We start from the raw sequence: 16,771 nt of genomic DNA on the forward strand, positions 1-16,771 counted from the left end.
TTATGGAAAGATGTAATGTGGAAACAGTCACTTTGGCCCACACGGTCTTCACTGACCAATAACCACCCATTTACACTAATTCTTTCCACATTCCCATTCAACCTCAGATTCAACCACACACCTACACACTACGGGTAACTTAAGTGGCTGATTAACCTATCAACCAGCACATTTTTGGATGTGGGAAGAAACCGGAATACACAGAAGAAAGCCATAGTTACAGAGAAAACTCTGCACAAATAACAACCGAGCTTGGGATTGTACCCAGCCCTCTGGCACCATAATGTTGCAGCTTTATTAGACACACAAATCTTTAATCTACGTTTTTTATTGCTTCTAGAGAAATGAACTTGACACCAAGCCACTGCTGCTCTGAGGTGGTCATCATGGTCCATCTCTAGGAATCATTTTTAATACAATTACTGATTTTCTGGGCTACTGCAGAGTACAGAGAGAAGAAAACTATAATTCTACTGGACGTAGGCACAAATAGACTAAACTAGGCAAGGATCACAGGCCTTTTACTCTTAAGGACCCAAGCAATGCAGCTACCATTTTTAAAAAAATTCCAGATTTAATTTTCTTAAAAAACATTTAAGTTCATCTAACCAGGTTAACATATTTCATTATAGTAACAGGCATTGACCAGCTTTCATCACTCATTTCCAACACTATTTTCTGGTCTTTCTATAGAAGGAATCATTGAGCAAAATACAAACTGAAAATTCATTTTTTGCACTGAAGTGAAAACTATTGTACAGTTCATTTGTTGAGGAAAACCAGAAGGTACAAACTTTATGATTTGCCGAATTGGATTACTCAGAGCACCTGACTGAGTAGCATTTACAACTGTACCCTATATTGAAGGCACTCTACATCTTCACCTGTAATTCCTGAGTAATTCAGCAGAAACATTGTTACTTCAGTGCACTTGAAAAACACATTTATTCATGTTAACCACTGTATTAAATAAAATTAATTCAATGTGTATGAACCCATTGGAGATTTTCTTCAAAGATCTGAATGAATGCTACAAAATGTCAAAGTCTTTGGTTGCAGTATATTTATCTGGAATGTACAAAATCACATATGAACCAACAGAATTTCCTCTTTTTCAACATTTGTGTGATACATTTAATTTACCAATGATACACTTGTAACCACAAGAATCTTGCTGTAATATATACCTTAAAAAAAGCTTCCTCTAGCAACAACCCAAAATTTGCAGTGTGAAGTGTACAATTATACTTTTGGATAATTGATAATTTTAAGAAAATAGTAGCACAAACATCACCTCATGTTGCTTCCCTTGTGGCGTATCGGGCGGCAACCTTACCGTTTCTTTAGCGTTTGCTTGTTTTTTTTTACAAGGCTGAGTTGCTAGCGTGACGTGCAACCCAGCACAGATGGAAAGCGTGGAAGGAGCCGGCCAGATTGGAACTCAGGACCACTCACCTTGAAATCCGATGTAGATGCCATTACACCATTGACCACGTACACCACTTACAAACACACTATTAATAGCAATGGACTTAACTTAAAGCAATTCAGGCATATAATTCATGAAACATACTTCAAAAGATTTTTTTTTTAAAAAAAAGAGGGTAAAATTTTCTTTGTATGAAATAACAAATTGAAAATATTCATTTTAAAAATGAACAGGACAAATAAACTATCAAATGGCAATCCAAATAAATACAAGTGAAGATGATGCTTAGTGTTGATCTCTGCACTTGCATTCTGCACTCAAAACTATAATTCTCTGATATTGGCTCTACTTACAGTGGCAGCGCAGCAAAATTTCACAAGACTCCAGTTTGTTCGTTATCCTGCAACTCATTCATACACCTTGTCCAACTCGAGATACCATTATCTTTTGCACTTTCCCTCTGAAACTCATGAACTGCACACCCTGAAGGCTGCTGTATTCCACTGATAGGGTTTCCACCGGAGGATAGATAATCTGATATTGAGAAATTTGGAGGGAGCTGTTCAACCACAAGCCAGAGACAGGGATATTGAAACGGCAAAATAACACAAAGAATCCAACTGGGTAACTCTGGTTCTTCGATTGGAACAACATCAGGCAGCAAACGGGAAACTTGCAGAACAATCGAGGCTTTTTTTTTTGCAAGCTTGTTTCAGCCAATCATTGTGCATAAAACAAAAGAGTTTCCCTCGCTGTTTTTAAACTGAGTCCATTTCACCCTTTCATCACATTTGGTTCCAAATCAGATAATGATCATATTAAAGCCCATTTAAAAAAAAAATCCTATTGTAATACAGGAACCGAGCTAGAAACAACAAGGAAACAATGTCCGGAAAAGATTTTTAAAAAAGCGTGAAAAGTTATATAAATGCAAACCCTTCCTGTCGCCCAGAAGAATGTAAGAAATGAAGAGGGCTGCTGTCATCACAGCCAAAAGGAACTGAGACTTGAGTTCAATTAAGCTGTGGCCCCAAGCCAGCAGTCCTGGGTCTGAATCTAATAAAATGAACAGTTAAAAGTAACTAAAATGAACAAATCATGGGTTGTCTTCCAACTAACTTACATTTTCCTGATTCAACTAATGTCACTCATTATAGTTTCACGTATTCTAGCTTCATTTTCACTCACCAAAGAAAAAAATCTGTAAAATTTACTTTCTAAGGGCAGACCATAACCAGCAATACAACTTCAATCACTTTAAAATATACCTTCATCAATTCCTAAATATGGGAATATTAGTGTAATCTTTTGAATCGTCATTCCAAGCTTCTGTCTCATTTCAATTACAAATTACGATATGAATACTTCAATATATCTCAGAAGATCTATCCTGGGCCCAACACATTGATGCAATCACAAACAAGGCATGCAGGCGGCTATACTTCTTTGGGAGTTTGAGGAGATTTGGTATATCACCAAAGACCTCTACTTCTTTAGAAGCTTGTGAAGATTTGGCATGACATCTAAGACTTTGACAAGCTTCTACAGATGTGTTCTGGAGAATATATTGATTGGCTGCATCACAAGGTATGGAAACATCAACACCCTTGAAAGGAAAATCCTACAAAAAGTAGTGGATATGGCCCAGTCCATCTTGGGTCATTGTCACAGAAAAGCAGCATCCATCACCACCCTGGTCATGCTCTCCTCTCACCGCTGCCACCATGATGATGATACAGGAGCCTCAGGACTCACACCACCAAGCATAGGAACTTTTATTACCCCTCAGGCTCTTGAACCACAGGGGATAACTTCACTCAGCGTTACTTGCCCCGTCACTGAATTGTTCCTACAACTCACTTTCAAAGACTCTTTGTCTCATGTTTTCCATATTTATTGCTCATTCATTATGTATATCCTGGTTAAGATTTCTACTGCTATGCTGTGAGGTATTTTATGTTAGCAGTTTTCTGTAAAGCAGTATGTCCTGCTGGAAAGTGTGGTTTGGCTTCAACTAAAGATAAGGAGCCATTTTGTCCAACTTAGCCAATCAGGATTGTGGTATACGAGAGAAGGTTCTAGAGAGCCGGGCAGGAAAAGATTTCAGAAGGACAGTAGTCTGGTTTAGGGTCTTTTTTGGTGGGAACTGCTAAGCAGGGCACAAGGGAAGATGCTGCAGAATGCCACTCGAAGGAGCGTCCCCGTTGTAAGAAGTGCTTTGTGCAGAAGAATGGCTCCAAGGAAGAAGGGCCAATATTCTAGACAGAGCCAGTTCGTTCGAGATAGTCTCTGACGGAAGTTCAAGCTGTGGCGAGTGCTTTGATGTAGACTGTGGGTCCAGCGTGCAAGTAAAGCGATACACCCCTGACCACTCCAGAAATAAACTCCAACATTTATGTGCACATTGGATGAATTTAACTGTAATGGGCCCCTTTTATTTACATTGCTCTGCGACGACACTGGTGCCAAGCTGTATGGATCCTAATGCCCTTCCCTTGGACAACATTGGTGTCATGGAGAGGGGAGACTTGCAGCATGGGCAACTGCTGGTCTTCCATGCAATCTTGCCCAGGCCTGTGCTCTGGAGAGTGAAGACTTTCCAGGCGCAGATCCATGGTCTCGCAAGACTAACGGATGCCTGTCACTACTTTTCTCTGTAACTGTAAATTTGTAGATATATTTCTGAATAATTTAATGTCAGTGTAAGATTTGTAGTTTTCTGGGCTACCAATAACTGTGTATGGACAGTATTTTCACAGCATTTGCTCAAATCAAGGTTCCTTTAATGGGAACATCCCAACTTTCCTGTTTGGTTGCACCCTAAATTACAGTGACCCTAGATGTATATTGCTTATGAAAGGTGGCTTTCTCATCACTGAGTCACTTGGCTGTTAGCAGTTAGCTAACAGGTCAATTTTGCATACGAGCCCTGGTGAGAGGGTTACAATTATTCTTATTTTTACTTTTCTTTTTGTACTTGTATAGTTTGTTGTCTTTTACACACTGTTGGCGTGGTCTTTCATTGATTCTATTGTGGCTATTGGATTTAGTGAGTGCTCCCTCACAAAAAGGAGTCTCAGGAGTGTAGCAACACTCATCAAAGTTGCCGGTGAACGCAGCAGGCCAGGCAGCATCTCTAGGAAGAGGTACAGTCGACGTTTCGGGCCGAGACCCTTCGTCAGGACTAACTGAAATAAGAGCTAGTAAGAGATTTGGAAGTGGGAGGGGGAGGGGGAGATCCAAAATGATAGGAGACTGGGTGGGGGGGGGCGGCGGGATGGAGCCAAGAGCTGGACAGTTGATTGGCAAAAGGGATATGAGAGGATCATGGGACAACAGGCCCAGGGAGAAGGAAAAGGGGGAGGGGGGAAAAACCCAGAGGATGGGCAAGGGGTATAGTCAGAGGGACAGAGGGAGAAAAAGAATGTTTGTATATAAATAAATAACAGATGGGGTACGAGGTGGAGGTGGGGCATTAGCAGAAGTTAGAGAAGTCAATGTTCATGCCATCAGGTTGGAGGCTACCCAGATGGAATATAAGGTGTTGTTCCTCCAACCTGAGTGTGGCTTCATCTTTACCGTAGAGGAGGCCTTATATGGTGACATATGTGTACTTTAATGATAAATATACTTTGAACTTTGGACTCGCAAATTTCTACAGATGTACTGTGGAGAGCATTCTGACTGGCCACATCACTTCCTGGTATGGAGGCTCCAATGCAAAAGATTGAAAGAGGCTGCAGAGGGGTTGTAGTCTCAGCCAGCTCCATCATGGCAATAAGCCTCTCCACCAGCTACGGCATCTTCAAAAGGTGGTGCTTCAATAAGTCAGCATGCATCATTGCTGCTGTTTCGCTCTGTGACTTGTAGCACAGCGGGCAGCAACCTTGCCATTCCTTTGGCAATTTTGTCTGTGTTTTTACGAGGCCGAGTTGCTAGCTCAATGGTCAACCCAGCACGGGTGGAAAGCCTGCAAGGAGCTAGCTGGATTCCAACCTGGGACCACTTGCCTCGAAGTCCAGTGCAGATTCCACTACACCACCAGCATCATTCAGGAGCCTCATAATCTGGGACATGCTCTCTTCTCATTATTATCAGAGAAAAGGTCCAGGAGCCCAAAAATAAACACTTAACATTTTTGGAACAGCTTCTTCCTGCCAGATTTCTGAAAAGTCCAAGTGCACTACCTCTTTCTTCTGTGCTATTTATTTTATTTTTTTAATTATACTTCTCATTTTTAATGTCTTGTACTCCACTGCTGCTACAAAACAAGGAATTTCACTACACAAACACGAGGAAATCTGCAGATGCTGGAATTTCAAGCAACACACATAATAATTGCTGGTGAACGCAGCAGGCCAGGCAGCATCTCTAGTAAGAGGTACAGTCGACGTTTCGGGCCGAGACCCTTTGTCAGGACTAACTGAAAGAAGAGCTAGTAAGAGATTTGAAAGTGGAAGGGGGAGGGGGAGATCCAAAATGATAGGAGAAGACAGGAGGGGGAGGGATGGAGTCAAGAGCTGGACAGTTGATTTGCAAAAGGGATATGAAAGGATTATGGGACGGGAGGCCTAGGGAGAAAGAAAAGGGGGAGGGGGGAAAACCCAGAGGATGGGCAAGGGGTATAGTGAGAGGGACAGAGGGAGAAAAAGGAGAGAGAGAGAAAGAATTTGGATATATAAATAAATATCGGATGGGGTATGAGGGGGAGGTGGGGCATTAGTGGACGTTTGAGAAGTTAATGTTCATGCCATCAGGATGGATGCTACCCAGACAGAATATAAGGTGTTGTTCCTCCAACCTGAGTGTGGCTTCATCTTTACAGTAGAGGAGGCCGTGGATAGACATATCAGAATGGGAATGGGACATGGAATTAAAATGCGTGGCCACTGGGAGATCCTGCTTTCTCTGGTGGACAGAGCGTAGGTGTTCAGCGAAATGATCTCCCAGTCTGCGTCGGTTCTCGCCAATATATAGAAGGCCACATCGAGAGCACTGGATGCAGTATATCACCCCAGCCGACTCACAGGTGAAGTGATGCCTCACCTGGAAGGACTGTCTGGGGCCCTGAATGGTGGTAAGGGAGGAAGTGTAAGGGCATGTGTAGCACTTGTTCTGCTTACAAGGATAAGTGCCAGGAGGAAGATCAGTGGGGAGGGATGGGAGGGACGAATGGACAAAGGACTCGCGTAGGGAGCGATCCCTGTGGAAAGCGGGGGGGGGTGGGGGGGGAGGGATGGATGTGCTTAGTGGTGGGCTCCCATTGGAGACGGTGGAAGTTATGTTGGACGCGGAGGCTGGTGGGGTGGTAGGTGAGGACCAGGGGAACCCTATTCCTAGTGGGGTGGCGGGAGGATGGAGTGAGAGCAGACGTGCGTGAAGTGGGGGAGATGCATTTGAGAACAGAGTTGATAGTGGAGGAAGGGAAGCCTCTTTCTTTAAAAAAAGGACATCTCCTTCGTCCTGGAATGAAAAGCCTCATCCTGAGAGCAGATGCGGCGGAAATGGAGGAATTGCGAGAAGGGGATGGCATTTTCACAAGAGACAGGGTGAGAAGAGGAATAGTCCAGATAGCTGTGAGAGTCAGTAGGCTTATAGTAGACATCAGTAGATAAGCTGTCTCCAGAGATAGAGACAGAAAGATCTAGAAAGGGGAGGGAAGTGTCGGAAATGGATCAGGTAAACTTGAGGGCAGGGTGAAAGTTGGAGGCAAAGTTAATGAAGTCAATGAGCTCAGCATGCGTGCAGGAAGCAGCGCCAATGCAGTCGTCGATGTAGCGAAGGAAAAGTGGGGGACGATACCAGAATAGGTTTGGAACATAGATTGTTCCACAAACCCAACAAAAAGGCAGGCATAGATTCTACTTCTGTCAGTGATAATAAACCTGGTTCTGATTTAAAAAAAACAGCTAATATATTAACTTCAGGAATCCTCATCTCAAAATGTCAGGATAACTATATAGAAGAATACAGCCCTTAATGCAAAATAACTTTTAAAACACAGTGGATGTGATAAAATAAAGACTTTTGATTGCTTCTTTAATCACTGCAGTTCCAAAAGGTAACAGTGCTGACCACAAAATCTCAGGTTTAACCCTTAATTTGTTAGCAGCAATATTTAAATTGCAGGAGCTAGGGTAAGATTTTTTTTAAAGCTGGAAATATGATTCCTTGTCATAATTTAGTACCCTCATATGAGAAATAACCTATTTATGTATAAGAATAGAATTGCAATAAACTATTTTACAAGTTGCAATAGATATTTTATGAAAAATATCAAAGTGAGGTAAACGTAAACATGAGAAATTCTGCAGATGCTGGAAATCCAAGCAACACACACAAACTGCTGGAGGAACTCAGCAGGCCAGGCAGCATCTATGGAGAAAAGTACAGTCGACGTTTTGGGCCGAGATCCTTCGGCAGGACTGAAAAAGAAGTGGGAAGGCGCCAGAATAAAAAGGTGGCGGGAGGTGACGGAGGCTAGCTAGAAGGTGATGGGTGGTACCAGGTGGGCAGGACAGGTCAAGTGCTGGAGAAGAAGGAATCTGATAGGACAGGAGAGTGGACAATGGAAGAAGGGGAAGGAAGAGCAGCCCAGAGGGAGGTGATAGTCAGATGAGAAGAGGTTAAAAAGTCAGTGTGGGAAGAAGAGGGGAGGGGGAGGGAATTATTTTTTTTAAACCAGGTGAAATCGACACTCATGTCATCAGGTAGTAGGCTACCCAAATGGAATATAAGGTGTTGCTCTTCCACCCTGAGGGTGGCCTTATCTTGGCACAATGAGGCTATGGACTGACAAGTCGGATTGGAAATGGGAATTAGAATTAAAAGGTTTTGCCACCGGGAAGTTCTGCTTTTGGTGGATACAGTGGACGTGCTTGATGAAGTGGTTCCCCAAATTGCACATCAATGTAGACAGCCTGCATCTGGTGCACCAGACACAATAGACCAGTGGTCCCCAACCTCCAGACTGTAGACCGATACATCTGGAGCACCAGACACGATAGACGACCCCAGCAGATTTGCAGGTGAAGTGTTGCCTCACCTGGAAGGACTGCTTGGGGTTGTGAATAGAGGAGGAGGAGGAAGCGAATGGGCAAATGCAGTACCTTGGCCGCTTGCAGGGATAATAGCCAGGAGGGAGATTAGTGAGGAAGGACTAATGGACAAGGGAATCACAGAGGGAATAATTCCTGCAGAAAGTGGCATGGCGGGGGGGTGGGGGGAAAGGTAAAAATATGTTTTGTGGCAGTATTACTTTGGAGTTGGCGGAAGTTTTGGAGGATGATGTGTTGGATGCAGAGGCTAAGCAAATCTGGCCAAGAACAAGGCTACATCATGAACAAGAACACCAGCATTATTATAAATGGAAGGTAGGTGAGAAAATTATGTCACCATATCTTCTGTGTTAAAATAGACCACAAGGAATCTAAAATAAAGCTGGAATAGATCAGGATACACAAGCAATGAATGCAGTGAATAAAATAGCAAATAGTATAGCTGGATTAAAACAGACAAAAGATTAAGCACATTAACAATCATCTTCCAATAAGCTTACCAGAGGCAGAGCAGCAAGACTGCCTCCTAGTGTCAGCGCTGAGGTAAAAACTGGAGAAACTGAAGATAAGAGTTAAAACTCAGTTAATCAGGGATGCTTGGGACTTTCGTAGTGCCCAAGTTACAGATTTTCCAGTCTACTGGATGTAATTAATCAATTTTTTAATTGACATTTTTAGAAATCACAGTGTAAAGTAATATTAAATTAATAGTGAACACGGAAACTTTTAAGGGAGTCCAGCAACTGGTGCCTGGCAGGAGTAGAGGGAGTTTGGGAACTGGGATCCCAATGACTTTCAAAGCTTTGCGCACCATCACCATTTGTGTTAATTATCAGCCGAACAAACTAACTGCATCAATGGAGAAATATAAATCATGGTCAGTAGGATGTGAAAGACAACCAGGTTAAAACATCCGAGCTTTACGTATGAATAAACCACACTGCAATGTGTCTCTCACTGCTAACCCTGAACAGAGCCCCCTGTAAAGGGAGACATTCAGTTTCCTCATTCTCCCAAGAGTATGAAAATCAAACTCAACACAAAACTATACCAGAATTCAAACAAACCATGGAAAATAGATTCTTGAACTCTGTCCAAACAGGGGCTTTCCTCAGTACAAGGACACAGCCGTTAAGAGACACAACTGCTTGCTAAACCTGAAATCAATTTTGCCAAGTATTAAATAGAGTCCACATTCCAATAGTCTAGGACAGTTCAGCATATCCATAAAGAAGAGACTTATGCAATTCCTGAAATTGTTTATATTGAACATTTTCTCACATATTTCAGATGGATAAGCTGGCCAGGCCAAATTTCTAAGAAATAGATCCACAAGACGGCTAGGGAATTACCCAGATGAATAAGGAAATTTCACCTTTGCAATCTGGGGCAAATTCAAGCATATTACATGAAACACATTTGAAGCCACTTCAGTTTAGTTACTGGTAATCAAAACTCCACAACTCAAATTACACCTCATTCTGGCAGCCAGGTGCTTGACCTTTGTTTGACGAAGGGCATGTTGGAAGCAGCACAAGGTAGATCTAAAATAAAAATGATGAGGTGCTGGTATAAAGCAGCTGCAGTGCAGGAATACATGAATGCTAAGCAGAGAAAAAAACAGCTGAAATTTCATAACCGAAAGCTCAAATCATAGCACAGCAGCTGTGACTGCTGGTGGACAATTAGACAGCTGACAGTAGGTGGGTACTCAATGAATATCTCCACCTTCAACATTGCAGGACCCAGCACACAAATACTAAAGGATGAAGCATTTCCAACCACCTTCATCCAGAACAGCTACTAATCATGCTGTCCCAACCATCACTGATGTCTATCTTCAGTCAATTTAGTTCACTTCGTGAGAAGGCTGAGAGCACTGGATACAGCAACGACTCTGGGACTACAAAACATACCAGCTGTCGCACTGAAGATCTGTACTTAACAATAACCTGCATCATGAGGCAAGTTGCTCCTATGTAGTTACAATGCTGGCATCTACCCAACAATGAGGAAAATTGTCCAGGTACATCCTGTTCATAAAAAGCTGGACAAATCCAACTTGGTTTTATTGTAGTCTGGTATTCTATCAATCATCAGCAAAATGAAGGAAGCTGGCGTAAGTTACACAACAATATTCTATCCACTAGTATCCAGCTGGGTTTTGCCAAGGTCTCTCAACGTAGACCTCATTACCATATTGGCCTCAAGGGGATTCGAGTCCAGCCGTCGGGCTGCAGGAGAAGCCCGACTGGGTTTGAAAGAGCTGACCTGGGTGGAGACCGTATTGCTGCCTGCTAATCGGAGGCACTGGAGTTGGTGCCTTCGCATTGGCGCGAAGGCAGCATGTAGTAAAACCCTGAGTGACTGTCTAGGACATTTTTATTGTGATCACAAGACCCTGTTGGATATTGATGGCCACAGATCTGCTTCTCTTGTTTGGTGGGGAGCCGGGTGGCAAGGCAGCAGTGTACCCTTGGTGGTAGCTAGGACTAGGCCTCAGGCTTGGGTTGAAGCGTGGTGTCCAGACTTGGTCATGGGTGGTCTCTCCCATCAGTGCCTCCCCCCAGTGGTGGATCAATGGAATTACAGGCTGGACTGCTGGTAACCTTCAATTTGCGGGACTTGCCACTCAGGGTCTTGGTCTTACGTGACTATGTTCTTTATTTTCTCCCCTCCTTTCTCGTTATTTTGAAAGCAAGTGTATGTCTTTGCACCTTGGCCCCAGAGGAACACGGTTTCATCTGGTTGCATCCACGTATGGTTTGAATGACAATTAAACTTGATTTGATGGATCAAAGATCAGAATTCCACAAGTGAGAGTAACTGCCATTGACATCAATGCATTATTAGGGTATTCTGGTAAGTTTGAAATCAATAGACAGTAAAGCCAATACACTCTAGTGTTTGAACATAAGAAATAGGAATAGGTGTAGGCCATCTGGCCCATCAAGCCTGCTCCACCATTCAATAAGATCATGGCTGGTCTGGCCGTGGACTCATCTCCACCTTTTCCCCATTACTCTTAATTCTCCTACTAGGCAAAGATCTATCCAACCTTGTCTTAAATATATTTACTGAGGTAGCCTCCACTGCTTAATTGGGAGAGAATTCCACAGATTCACCACCCTCTGGGAAAAGCAGTTCCTCCTCATCACTGTCCTAAATGTACTCCCCCAGATCTTGAGGCTATGTCTCCTAGTTCTAGTCTCACCTACCGGTGGAAACAATATTCCTTCCTCTATCTTATCTATCCCTTTCATAATTTTATATGTTTCTATAAGATTTCCTCTCATTCTTCTGAATATTAGTGAGTACAGTCCCAGGCAACTGAATCTCTCCTCATAGTCTAACCCTCTAATCTCTGGAATCAACTGGGTGAATCTCCTCTGCACTGTCTCCAAAGCCAGAACATCCTTCAAGTAAGGAGACCAGAACTGCGTGCAGTACTCCAGGTATGGCCTCACTGGTACTTGTACAGTTGCAGCATAACCTCCCGGCTCTTAAATTCAATCCCTGTAGCAATGAAAGACAACATTCCATTTGCCTTCTTGATAACCTGCTGCACCTGTAAACCAACCTTTTGTACAAGCATTCCCAAGTCCCCCTGCACAGCAGCATGCTGCAAACTTTTACCATTTAAATAATAATCTTTTTTCATTTTCCTTTCCAAAGTGGTTGACCTCGCATTTACCAACATTGTATTCTATCTGCCAGACCCCCACCCGCTGAATTAACCTATCTATATCTCTCTGCAGACTCTGCACAATTTGCTTTGTCACTCAATTTAGCATCATCAGCAAACCACACTCGGTCCCCTCTTCCATTGGTAACGTATATCTTGAACAATTGAGGGCCCAGCACCAATCCCTGCAGCACATCACTTACCAACCAGAGTAACACCCATGTATCCCAAATCTCTGCTTTCTATTAGTTAACCAATCCTCTATCCATGCTAAAATGTCACCCCCAACTCAATGCACCTTCATCTTATGGATGAGTCTTTTATGTGGCACCTTATTGAACACCTTCTGGAAATCCAAGTTACAAAGTGGATGTGCAGTTCCCTGGATGAGTGCACCACCAACAATACTCAAGAAGCTCAAGGCCCTCAGTGATAAAGTAGTCCACTTGATTAGCACCACATCAAACATGCCAAGTGTTCATTTTCTCCACTACTGGCACGTCATGGCTCTAGTGCTTAGCTCTACAAAATGCACTACAGTTACTTGCTCAAGTTACTCTGGCAGCACCTTTCAAACCCATGACCTCTACTAATAAATAGGTCACAGAGAGCAGGTGCATGGGGACAGCAGCACTTACAGCTGAATAACCCCTCACTGCACGCCCCCCCCCCCGCAATTTTCAAAATAATATGTCGATCCTTGAGCCTCACGAAGTCCCAATCCTGGAACTCTCAGTAAAGTTCTCCAAGGAGGCTGCTCACTATAACCTTCTTGAGGCAATAAATGTTCATCTTGCCACGGACACCCAGATCCCAAAAATATAAAGGTCATGGTTAATATTAGGCGCAAGGAGGAGACTGGCGTAGTAAAGGTTCCACAGCTGCATTTATATTCAAAAAAATTCTGCTGTTCGAGTTACCTTCGGGTATAGATATTCCCCATGAATTCACTGCAAAATAAACACATGCTTGGAAAATTCCAGTAGATTCCTATTTGGGTTTGTAGCCATCTGTGCAACATCCAAGTACCTTGACCAAGGAAGTACCTTGGAAGACAGAAGAGTACAGTACAGGAACAAGCCCTTCAGCTCACAAACTAACTAAATTAGTGATCAAACATGCAACTAAACCCGTGGTTCCCAACTTTTTATTGATGACATGGACCTATACCATTAAACAAGGGGTCCGTGGATCCCAGGTTGGCAACCCCTGAACTAAACTACTCCCTTCATCCTACACAATGTCCATATCCTTCAATTTCCTGCACATTCTCTCCATTGACAGTAGCAGGTGTATAAAGGTGGAAGATCATCGGGAACACCAGTCACCGCAACCATAAACTGTTTCAGCTGCTTCCTGGCTGCATTAAAGCCAGGACCAACAGGCTATGAGGCAGCTTCTTTCTACAAGCTATTAGACTTTTAAATTCACATGTCTGTACATTGCGATGGAGTCACAACAGAAAGATTTTTACTCCCTCACATTGTGGGACAGTTGTAAGAATTAAATAAATTAAATTCAATTCAGTTTCAATTCATTCATGAGCCCCAAGAGCTTCGGTTGTATTTGTCTCCACCACAACCCCTGGTAGCACATCCCAGACACTCAACACTGTTTTAAAAAAAGCTTATCCTGCACATCTCCTTTGAACTGGCCTCCTCTCACCTTAAATGCATGATCTCTGGTATTAAGTATTTCACCCTGGGGAAAAGATACTGCCTCTCTACTCCATCTCTGCCTTTCATAATCTTATAAGCTTGTGTTCTGCTAAGCACTGTGGCCAAGCTATGTTGGCACAAGACTATGGGTGACACTTGCAGACTACCTCCAGCACACTCCTGGGTGCATTGGTTGTTAACGCAAATGGCGCTTTGCACTGTATGTATATGTGATAAATAAATCTGAAGGCTGTACCCTTGATCAGCTCTCCACTCAGCATCCATCTCGCCAGAGAAAACAACCCAAGTCTGTCCAACCTTTCCTTCTAGCACATGCCCTCTAACCAAGCAGCATCCAGGTAAATCACTGCGCACCCATAACAAAGCCTTGACATTCTTCCGATGTGGAGTGACCAGAATTGAAAGTAATACTTCAGATGTGACTTAAGAGTTTTATAGAGCTGCACCAAGACTTCCTGACTCCTGAACCCAATTCCTTGACTTCTTGACTCTTGAACCCAATTCCTTGACTAATAAAGGCAAACATGCCATTTTTCTTCTTTTCTGTCCTGTCGACCTGCGTAGCCACTTTCAGGAAGCCATGGACTTGGACACCCAGATGCCTCTACCATTAACAGTGCACTGTCCTTGTATATTTGATCTCCCATTGTGTAAAAGTTTGCAAGTGGCCCGGTTAAACTCCATCTGCCATTTTCCTATCCGTATCTGCAACTGATCTGTATCCCACTATATCCTCTGCAGCCTTCAACACCATCTACAGGTTATTTATATATATCATAAACTACAGAGATCCCAGTACTGATCCCTGAGGAATATCACTTGGCACAGACCTCCAGCCAGAACGAGTTCCAACGACCATGACCCACGACCCAATATAAGTGGGCAAGCCAATTCTGAATACAAACTGCCAATCACATCTCCAATTTAGACATCATTTATGTTTTCTTGGCTCAGGAGCTGCATACAAGTGAACCTTCCACAGGTCATGCACTCACACTTCACAGTCGGCATCTCTTTGATCATGGAAGAAAGGTCAAGACCACATTCACTGGAGTTCAGAAGAATGTGAAGTAATCTTATACCCAAGGACTTCATCATTCTATATTTTTGTTAACAGGGTTAAAGCTGGGAGGATGTCTCTCCTCTTGGAAAAGTAGGGCAGATAGCATAGCCTCAAAATTAAGGAGTGCGCATTTAAAACTAAGAGAAAAAAAAAACCACTGTCTTAAATGCCTTCAGCATTTTTAGCCCAAAAAAAACTGTGGAGGCTGAATACTTAAACATGTTCAAAGCAGACATTTTTTTTAAATCAGGGAGAGAATTAATTATTATGGGATTGGATAAGAAAGTGTAGTTAAGATTGATTAGCTATGATTTCATTGGAATGTTAGGCTAGGCTTGAAGATTTGGATGACCTACCCCTGATCTTGTTTCCAATGCTTATAGCAAACTAACCAGATTAGCACTAATCCATCGAGAGGAAGTGGGGATTTTGTAAAGCGGGTAATATAGGACTATGGATATGATGTGCACAAAACTGCATATGCAATGGAAGGATCTTAGGAAATCATTTTGCCAGATCAGGCATTGCTACATAAAATTTACAGCAGTTAAAGACAATAAGAGCATAAGATATAGGAGCAGAATTCGGCCATTTGGCCCACCGAGCCTGTTCCGTCATTTCATCATGGCTGATTCATTTCCCTCTCAGCTCCAATCTCCTGTCTTCTCCCTGTATCCCTTCATGCCCTGACTAATCAAGAAACTATCAACCTCTGCCTTAAATATACCCAATGACTTGGCATCCAAAGCAGACTATGGCAATGAATTCCACAGTTTCACGACTCTCTAGCTAAAGAAATTCCTCATCTCCATTCTAAATGGACATCCCTCTATTCTGAGGCTGCCCTCTCAGGTCTTAGACTTCCCCCAACATAGGAAACATCCTCTCCAAATTTACTCTATCGAGGCCTTTCAACCTCCGATAGATTTCAATGAGATCCCCCCTCATTCTTCTGAATTCCAGCGAGTACAGGCCCAAAGTCATCAAATGCTCCTCATATAAGCCTTTCAATCGCGGAACCATTTTTGTGAACCTTTTCCAATGTCAGCACATATTTTTTTTTTAAAAAAGGGCCCTAAACTGCTCACAATACTACAAACGAGGCCTCACCAGTGCCTTATAGAACCTTAACATTACGCCTTTGCCTTTATATTCTAATCATCTCAAAATGAATGCCAATATTGCATTTGCCTTACTCACCACAGACTCAACCTGCAAATTAACCTTTAAGGAATCCTGCATAAAGACCCACCTTTGCACCTCAGATTTAAAAAAAAATTCTCTCCATTCAGAAAATAGTCTACACTTTTATTTCTTCTCCCAAAGTGCATGACCATACACTTCCCAACACTGTAGTCCATCTGTCATTTCTTTGCCCATTCTCCTTATTTGTCCAAGTCCTTCCATAGCCTCTCTGATTTCTCACCACTACTTGCCACTCCTCCTATCTTCATATTGTCCGCAAACTTGGCCACAAGGCCAACAATTCTGTCATCCAAATCACTGACATACAATGTAAAAAGCAGTCCCAAAACAGAACCCTGTGGAACACCACTAGTCATCGGCAGCCAATCGAAAAAGGCTCCCTTTTTCCCTCTCTTTGCCTCCTGCCAATCACCCAATGCTCTATCCATGGCTGGTATCTTTCCTATAATACCATGGTCTCTTAATTCATTAAACAGCCTCATGTGAGGCACCTAGTCAAAAGCCTTCTGAAAATCCAAGTACACAACATCCACCAATTCTCCCTTTTCTATTCTGCTTGTTATTTCTTCAAAGAATTCCAGCAGATTTGTCAGGCAAGAATTTCCCTTGAGGAAACCATGCTGACAACTGCCGATTTTATCATATGCCTCC

At 42.8% G+C, this 16,771-nt stretch overlaps 1 protein-coding gene across 6 annotated transcripts in view; it reads right to left on the reverse strand.

Moving 5' to 3' along the window:
• Nucleotides 1–16,771, reverse strand: part of LOC134353003 (protein Shroom4-like) — a 156,089-nt gene that overhangs the window by 56,512 nt on the left and 82,806 nt on the right. Inside the window, exon 1 of one of the 6 annotated variants that reach the window (XM_063060760.1) lies at nt 1,783–2,005. The exons of the other annotated variants lie outside the window; for them this stretch is intronic. The gene's annotated coding sequence lies outside the window, so the exon portion shown is untranslated. Of the gene's footprint in view, nt 1–1,782; nt 2,006–16,771 lie in introns of those variants that run through there. 6 annotated transcript variants of the gene reach the window in all.

Source organism: Mobula hypostoma, chromosome 10 (assembly GCF_963921235.1).
Source record: "Mobula hypostoma chromosome 10, sMobHyp1.1, whole genome shotgun sequence".
NCBI classification, from domain to species: domain Eukaryota; kingdom Metazoa; phylum Chordata; class Chondrichthyes; order Myliobatiformes; family Myliobatidae; genus Mobula; species Mobula hypostoma.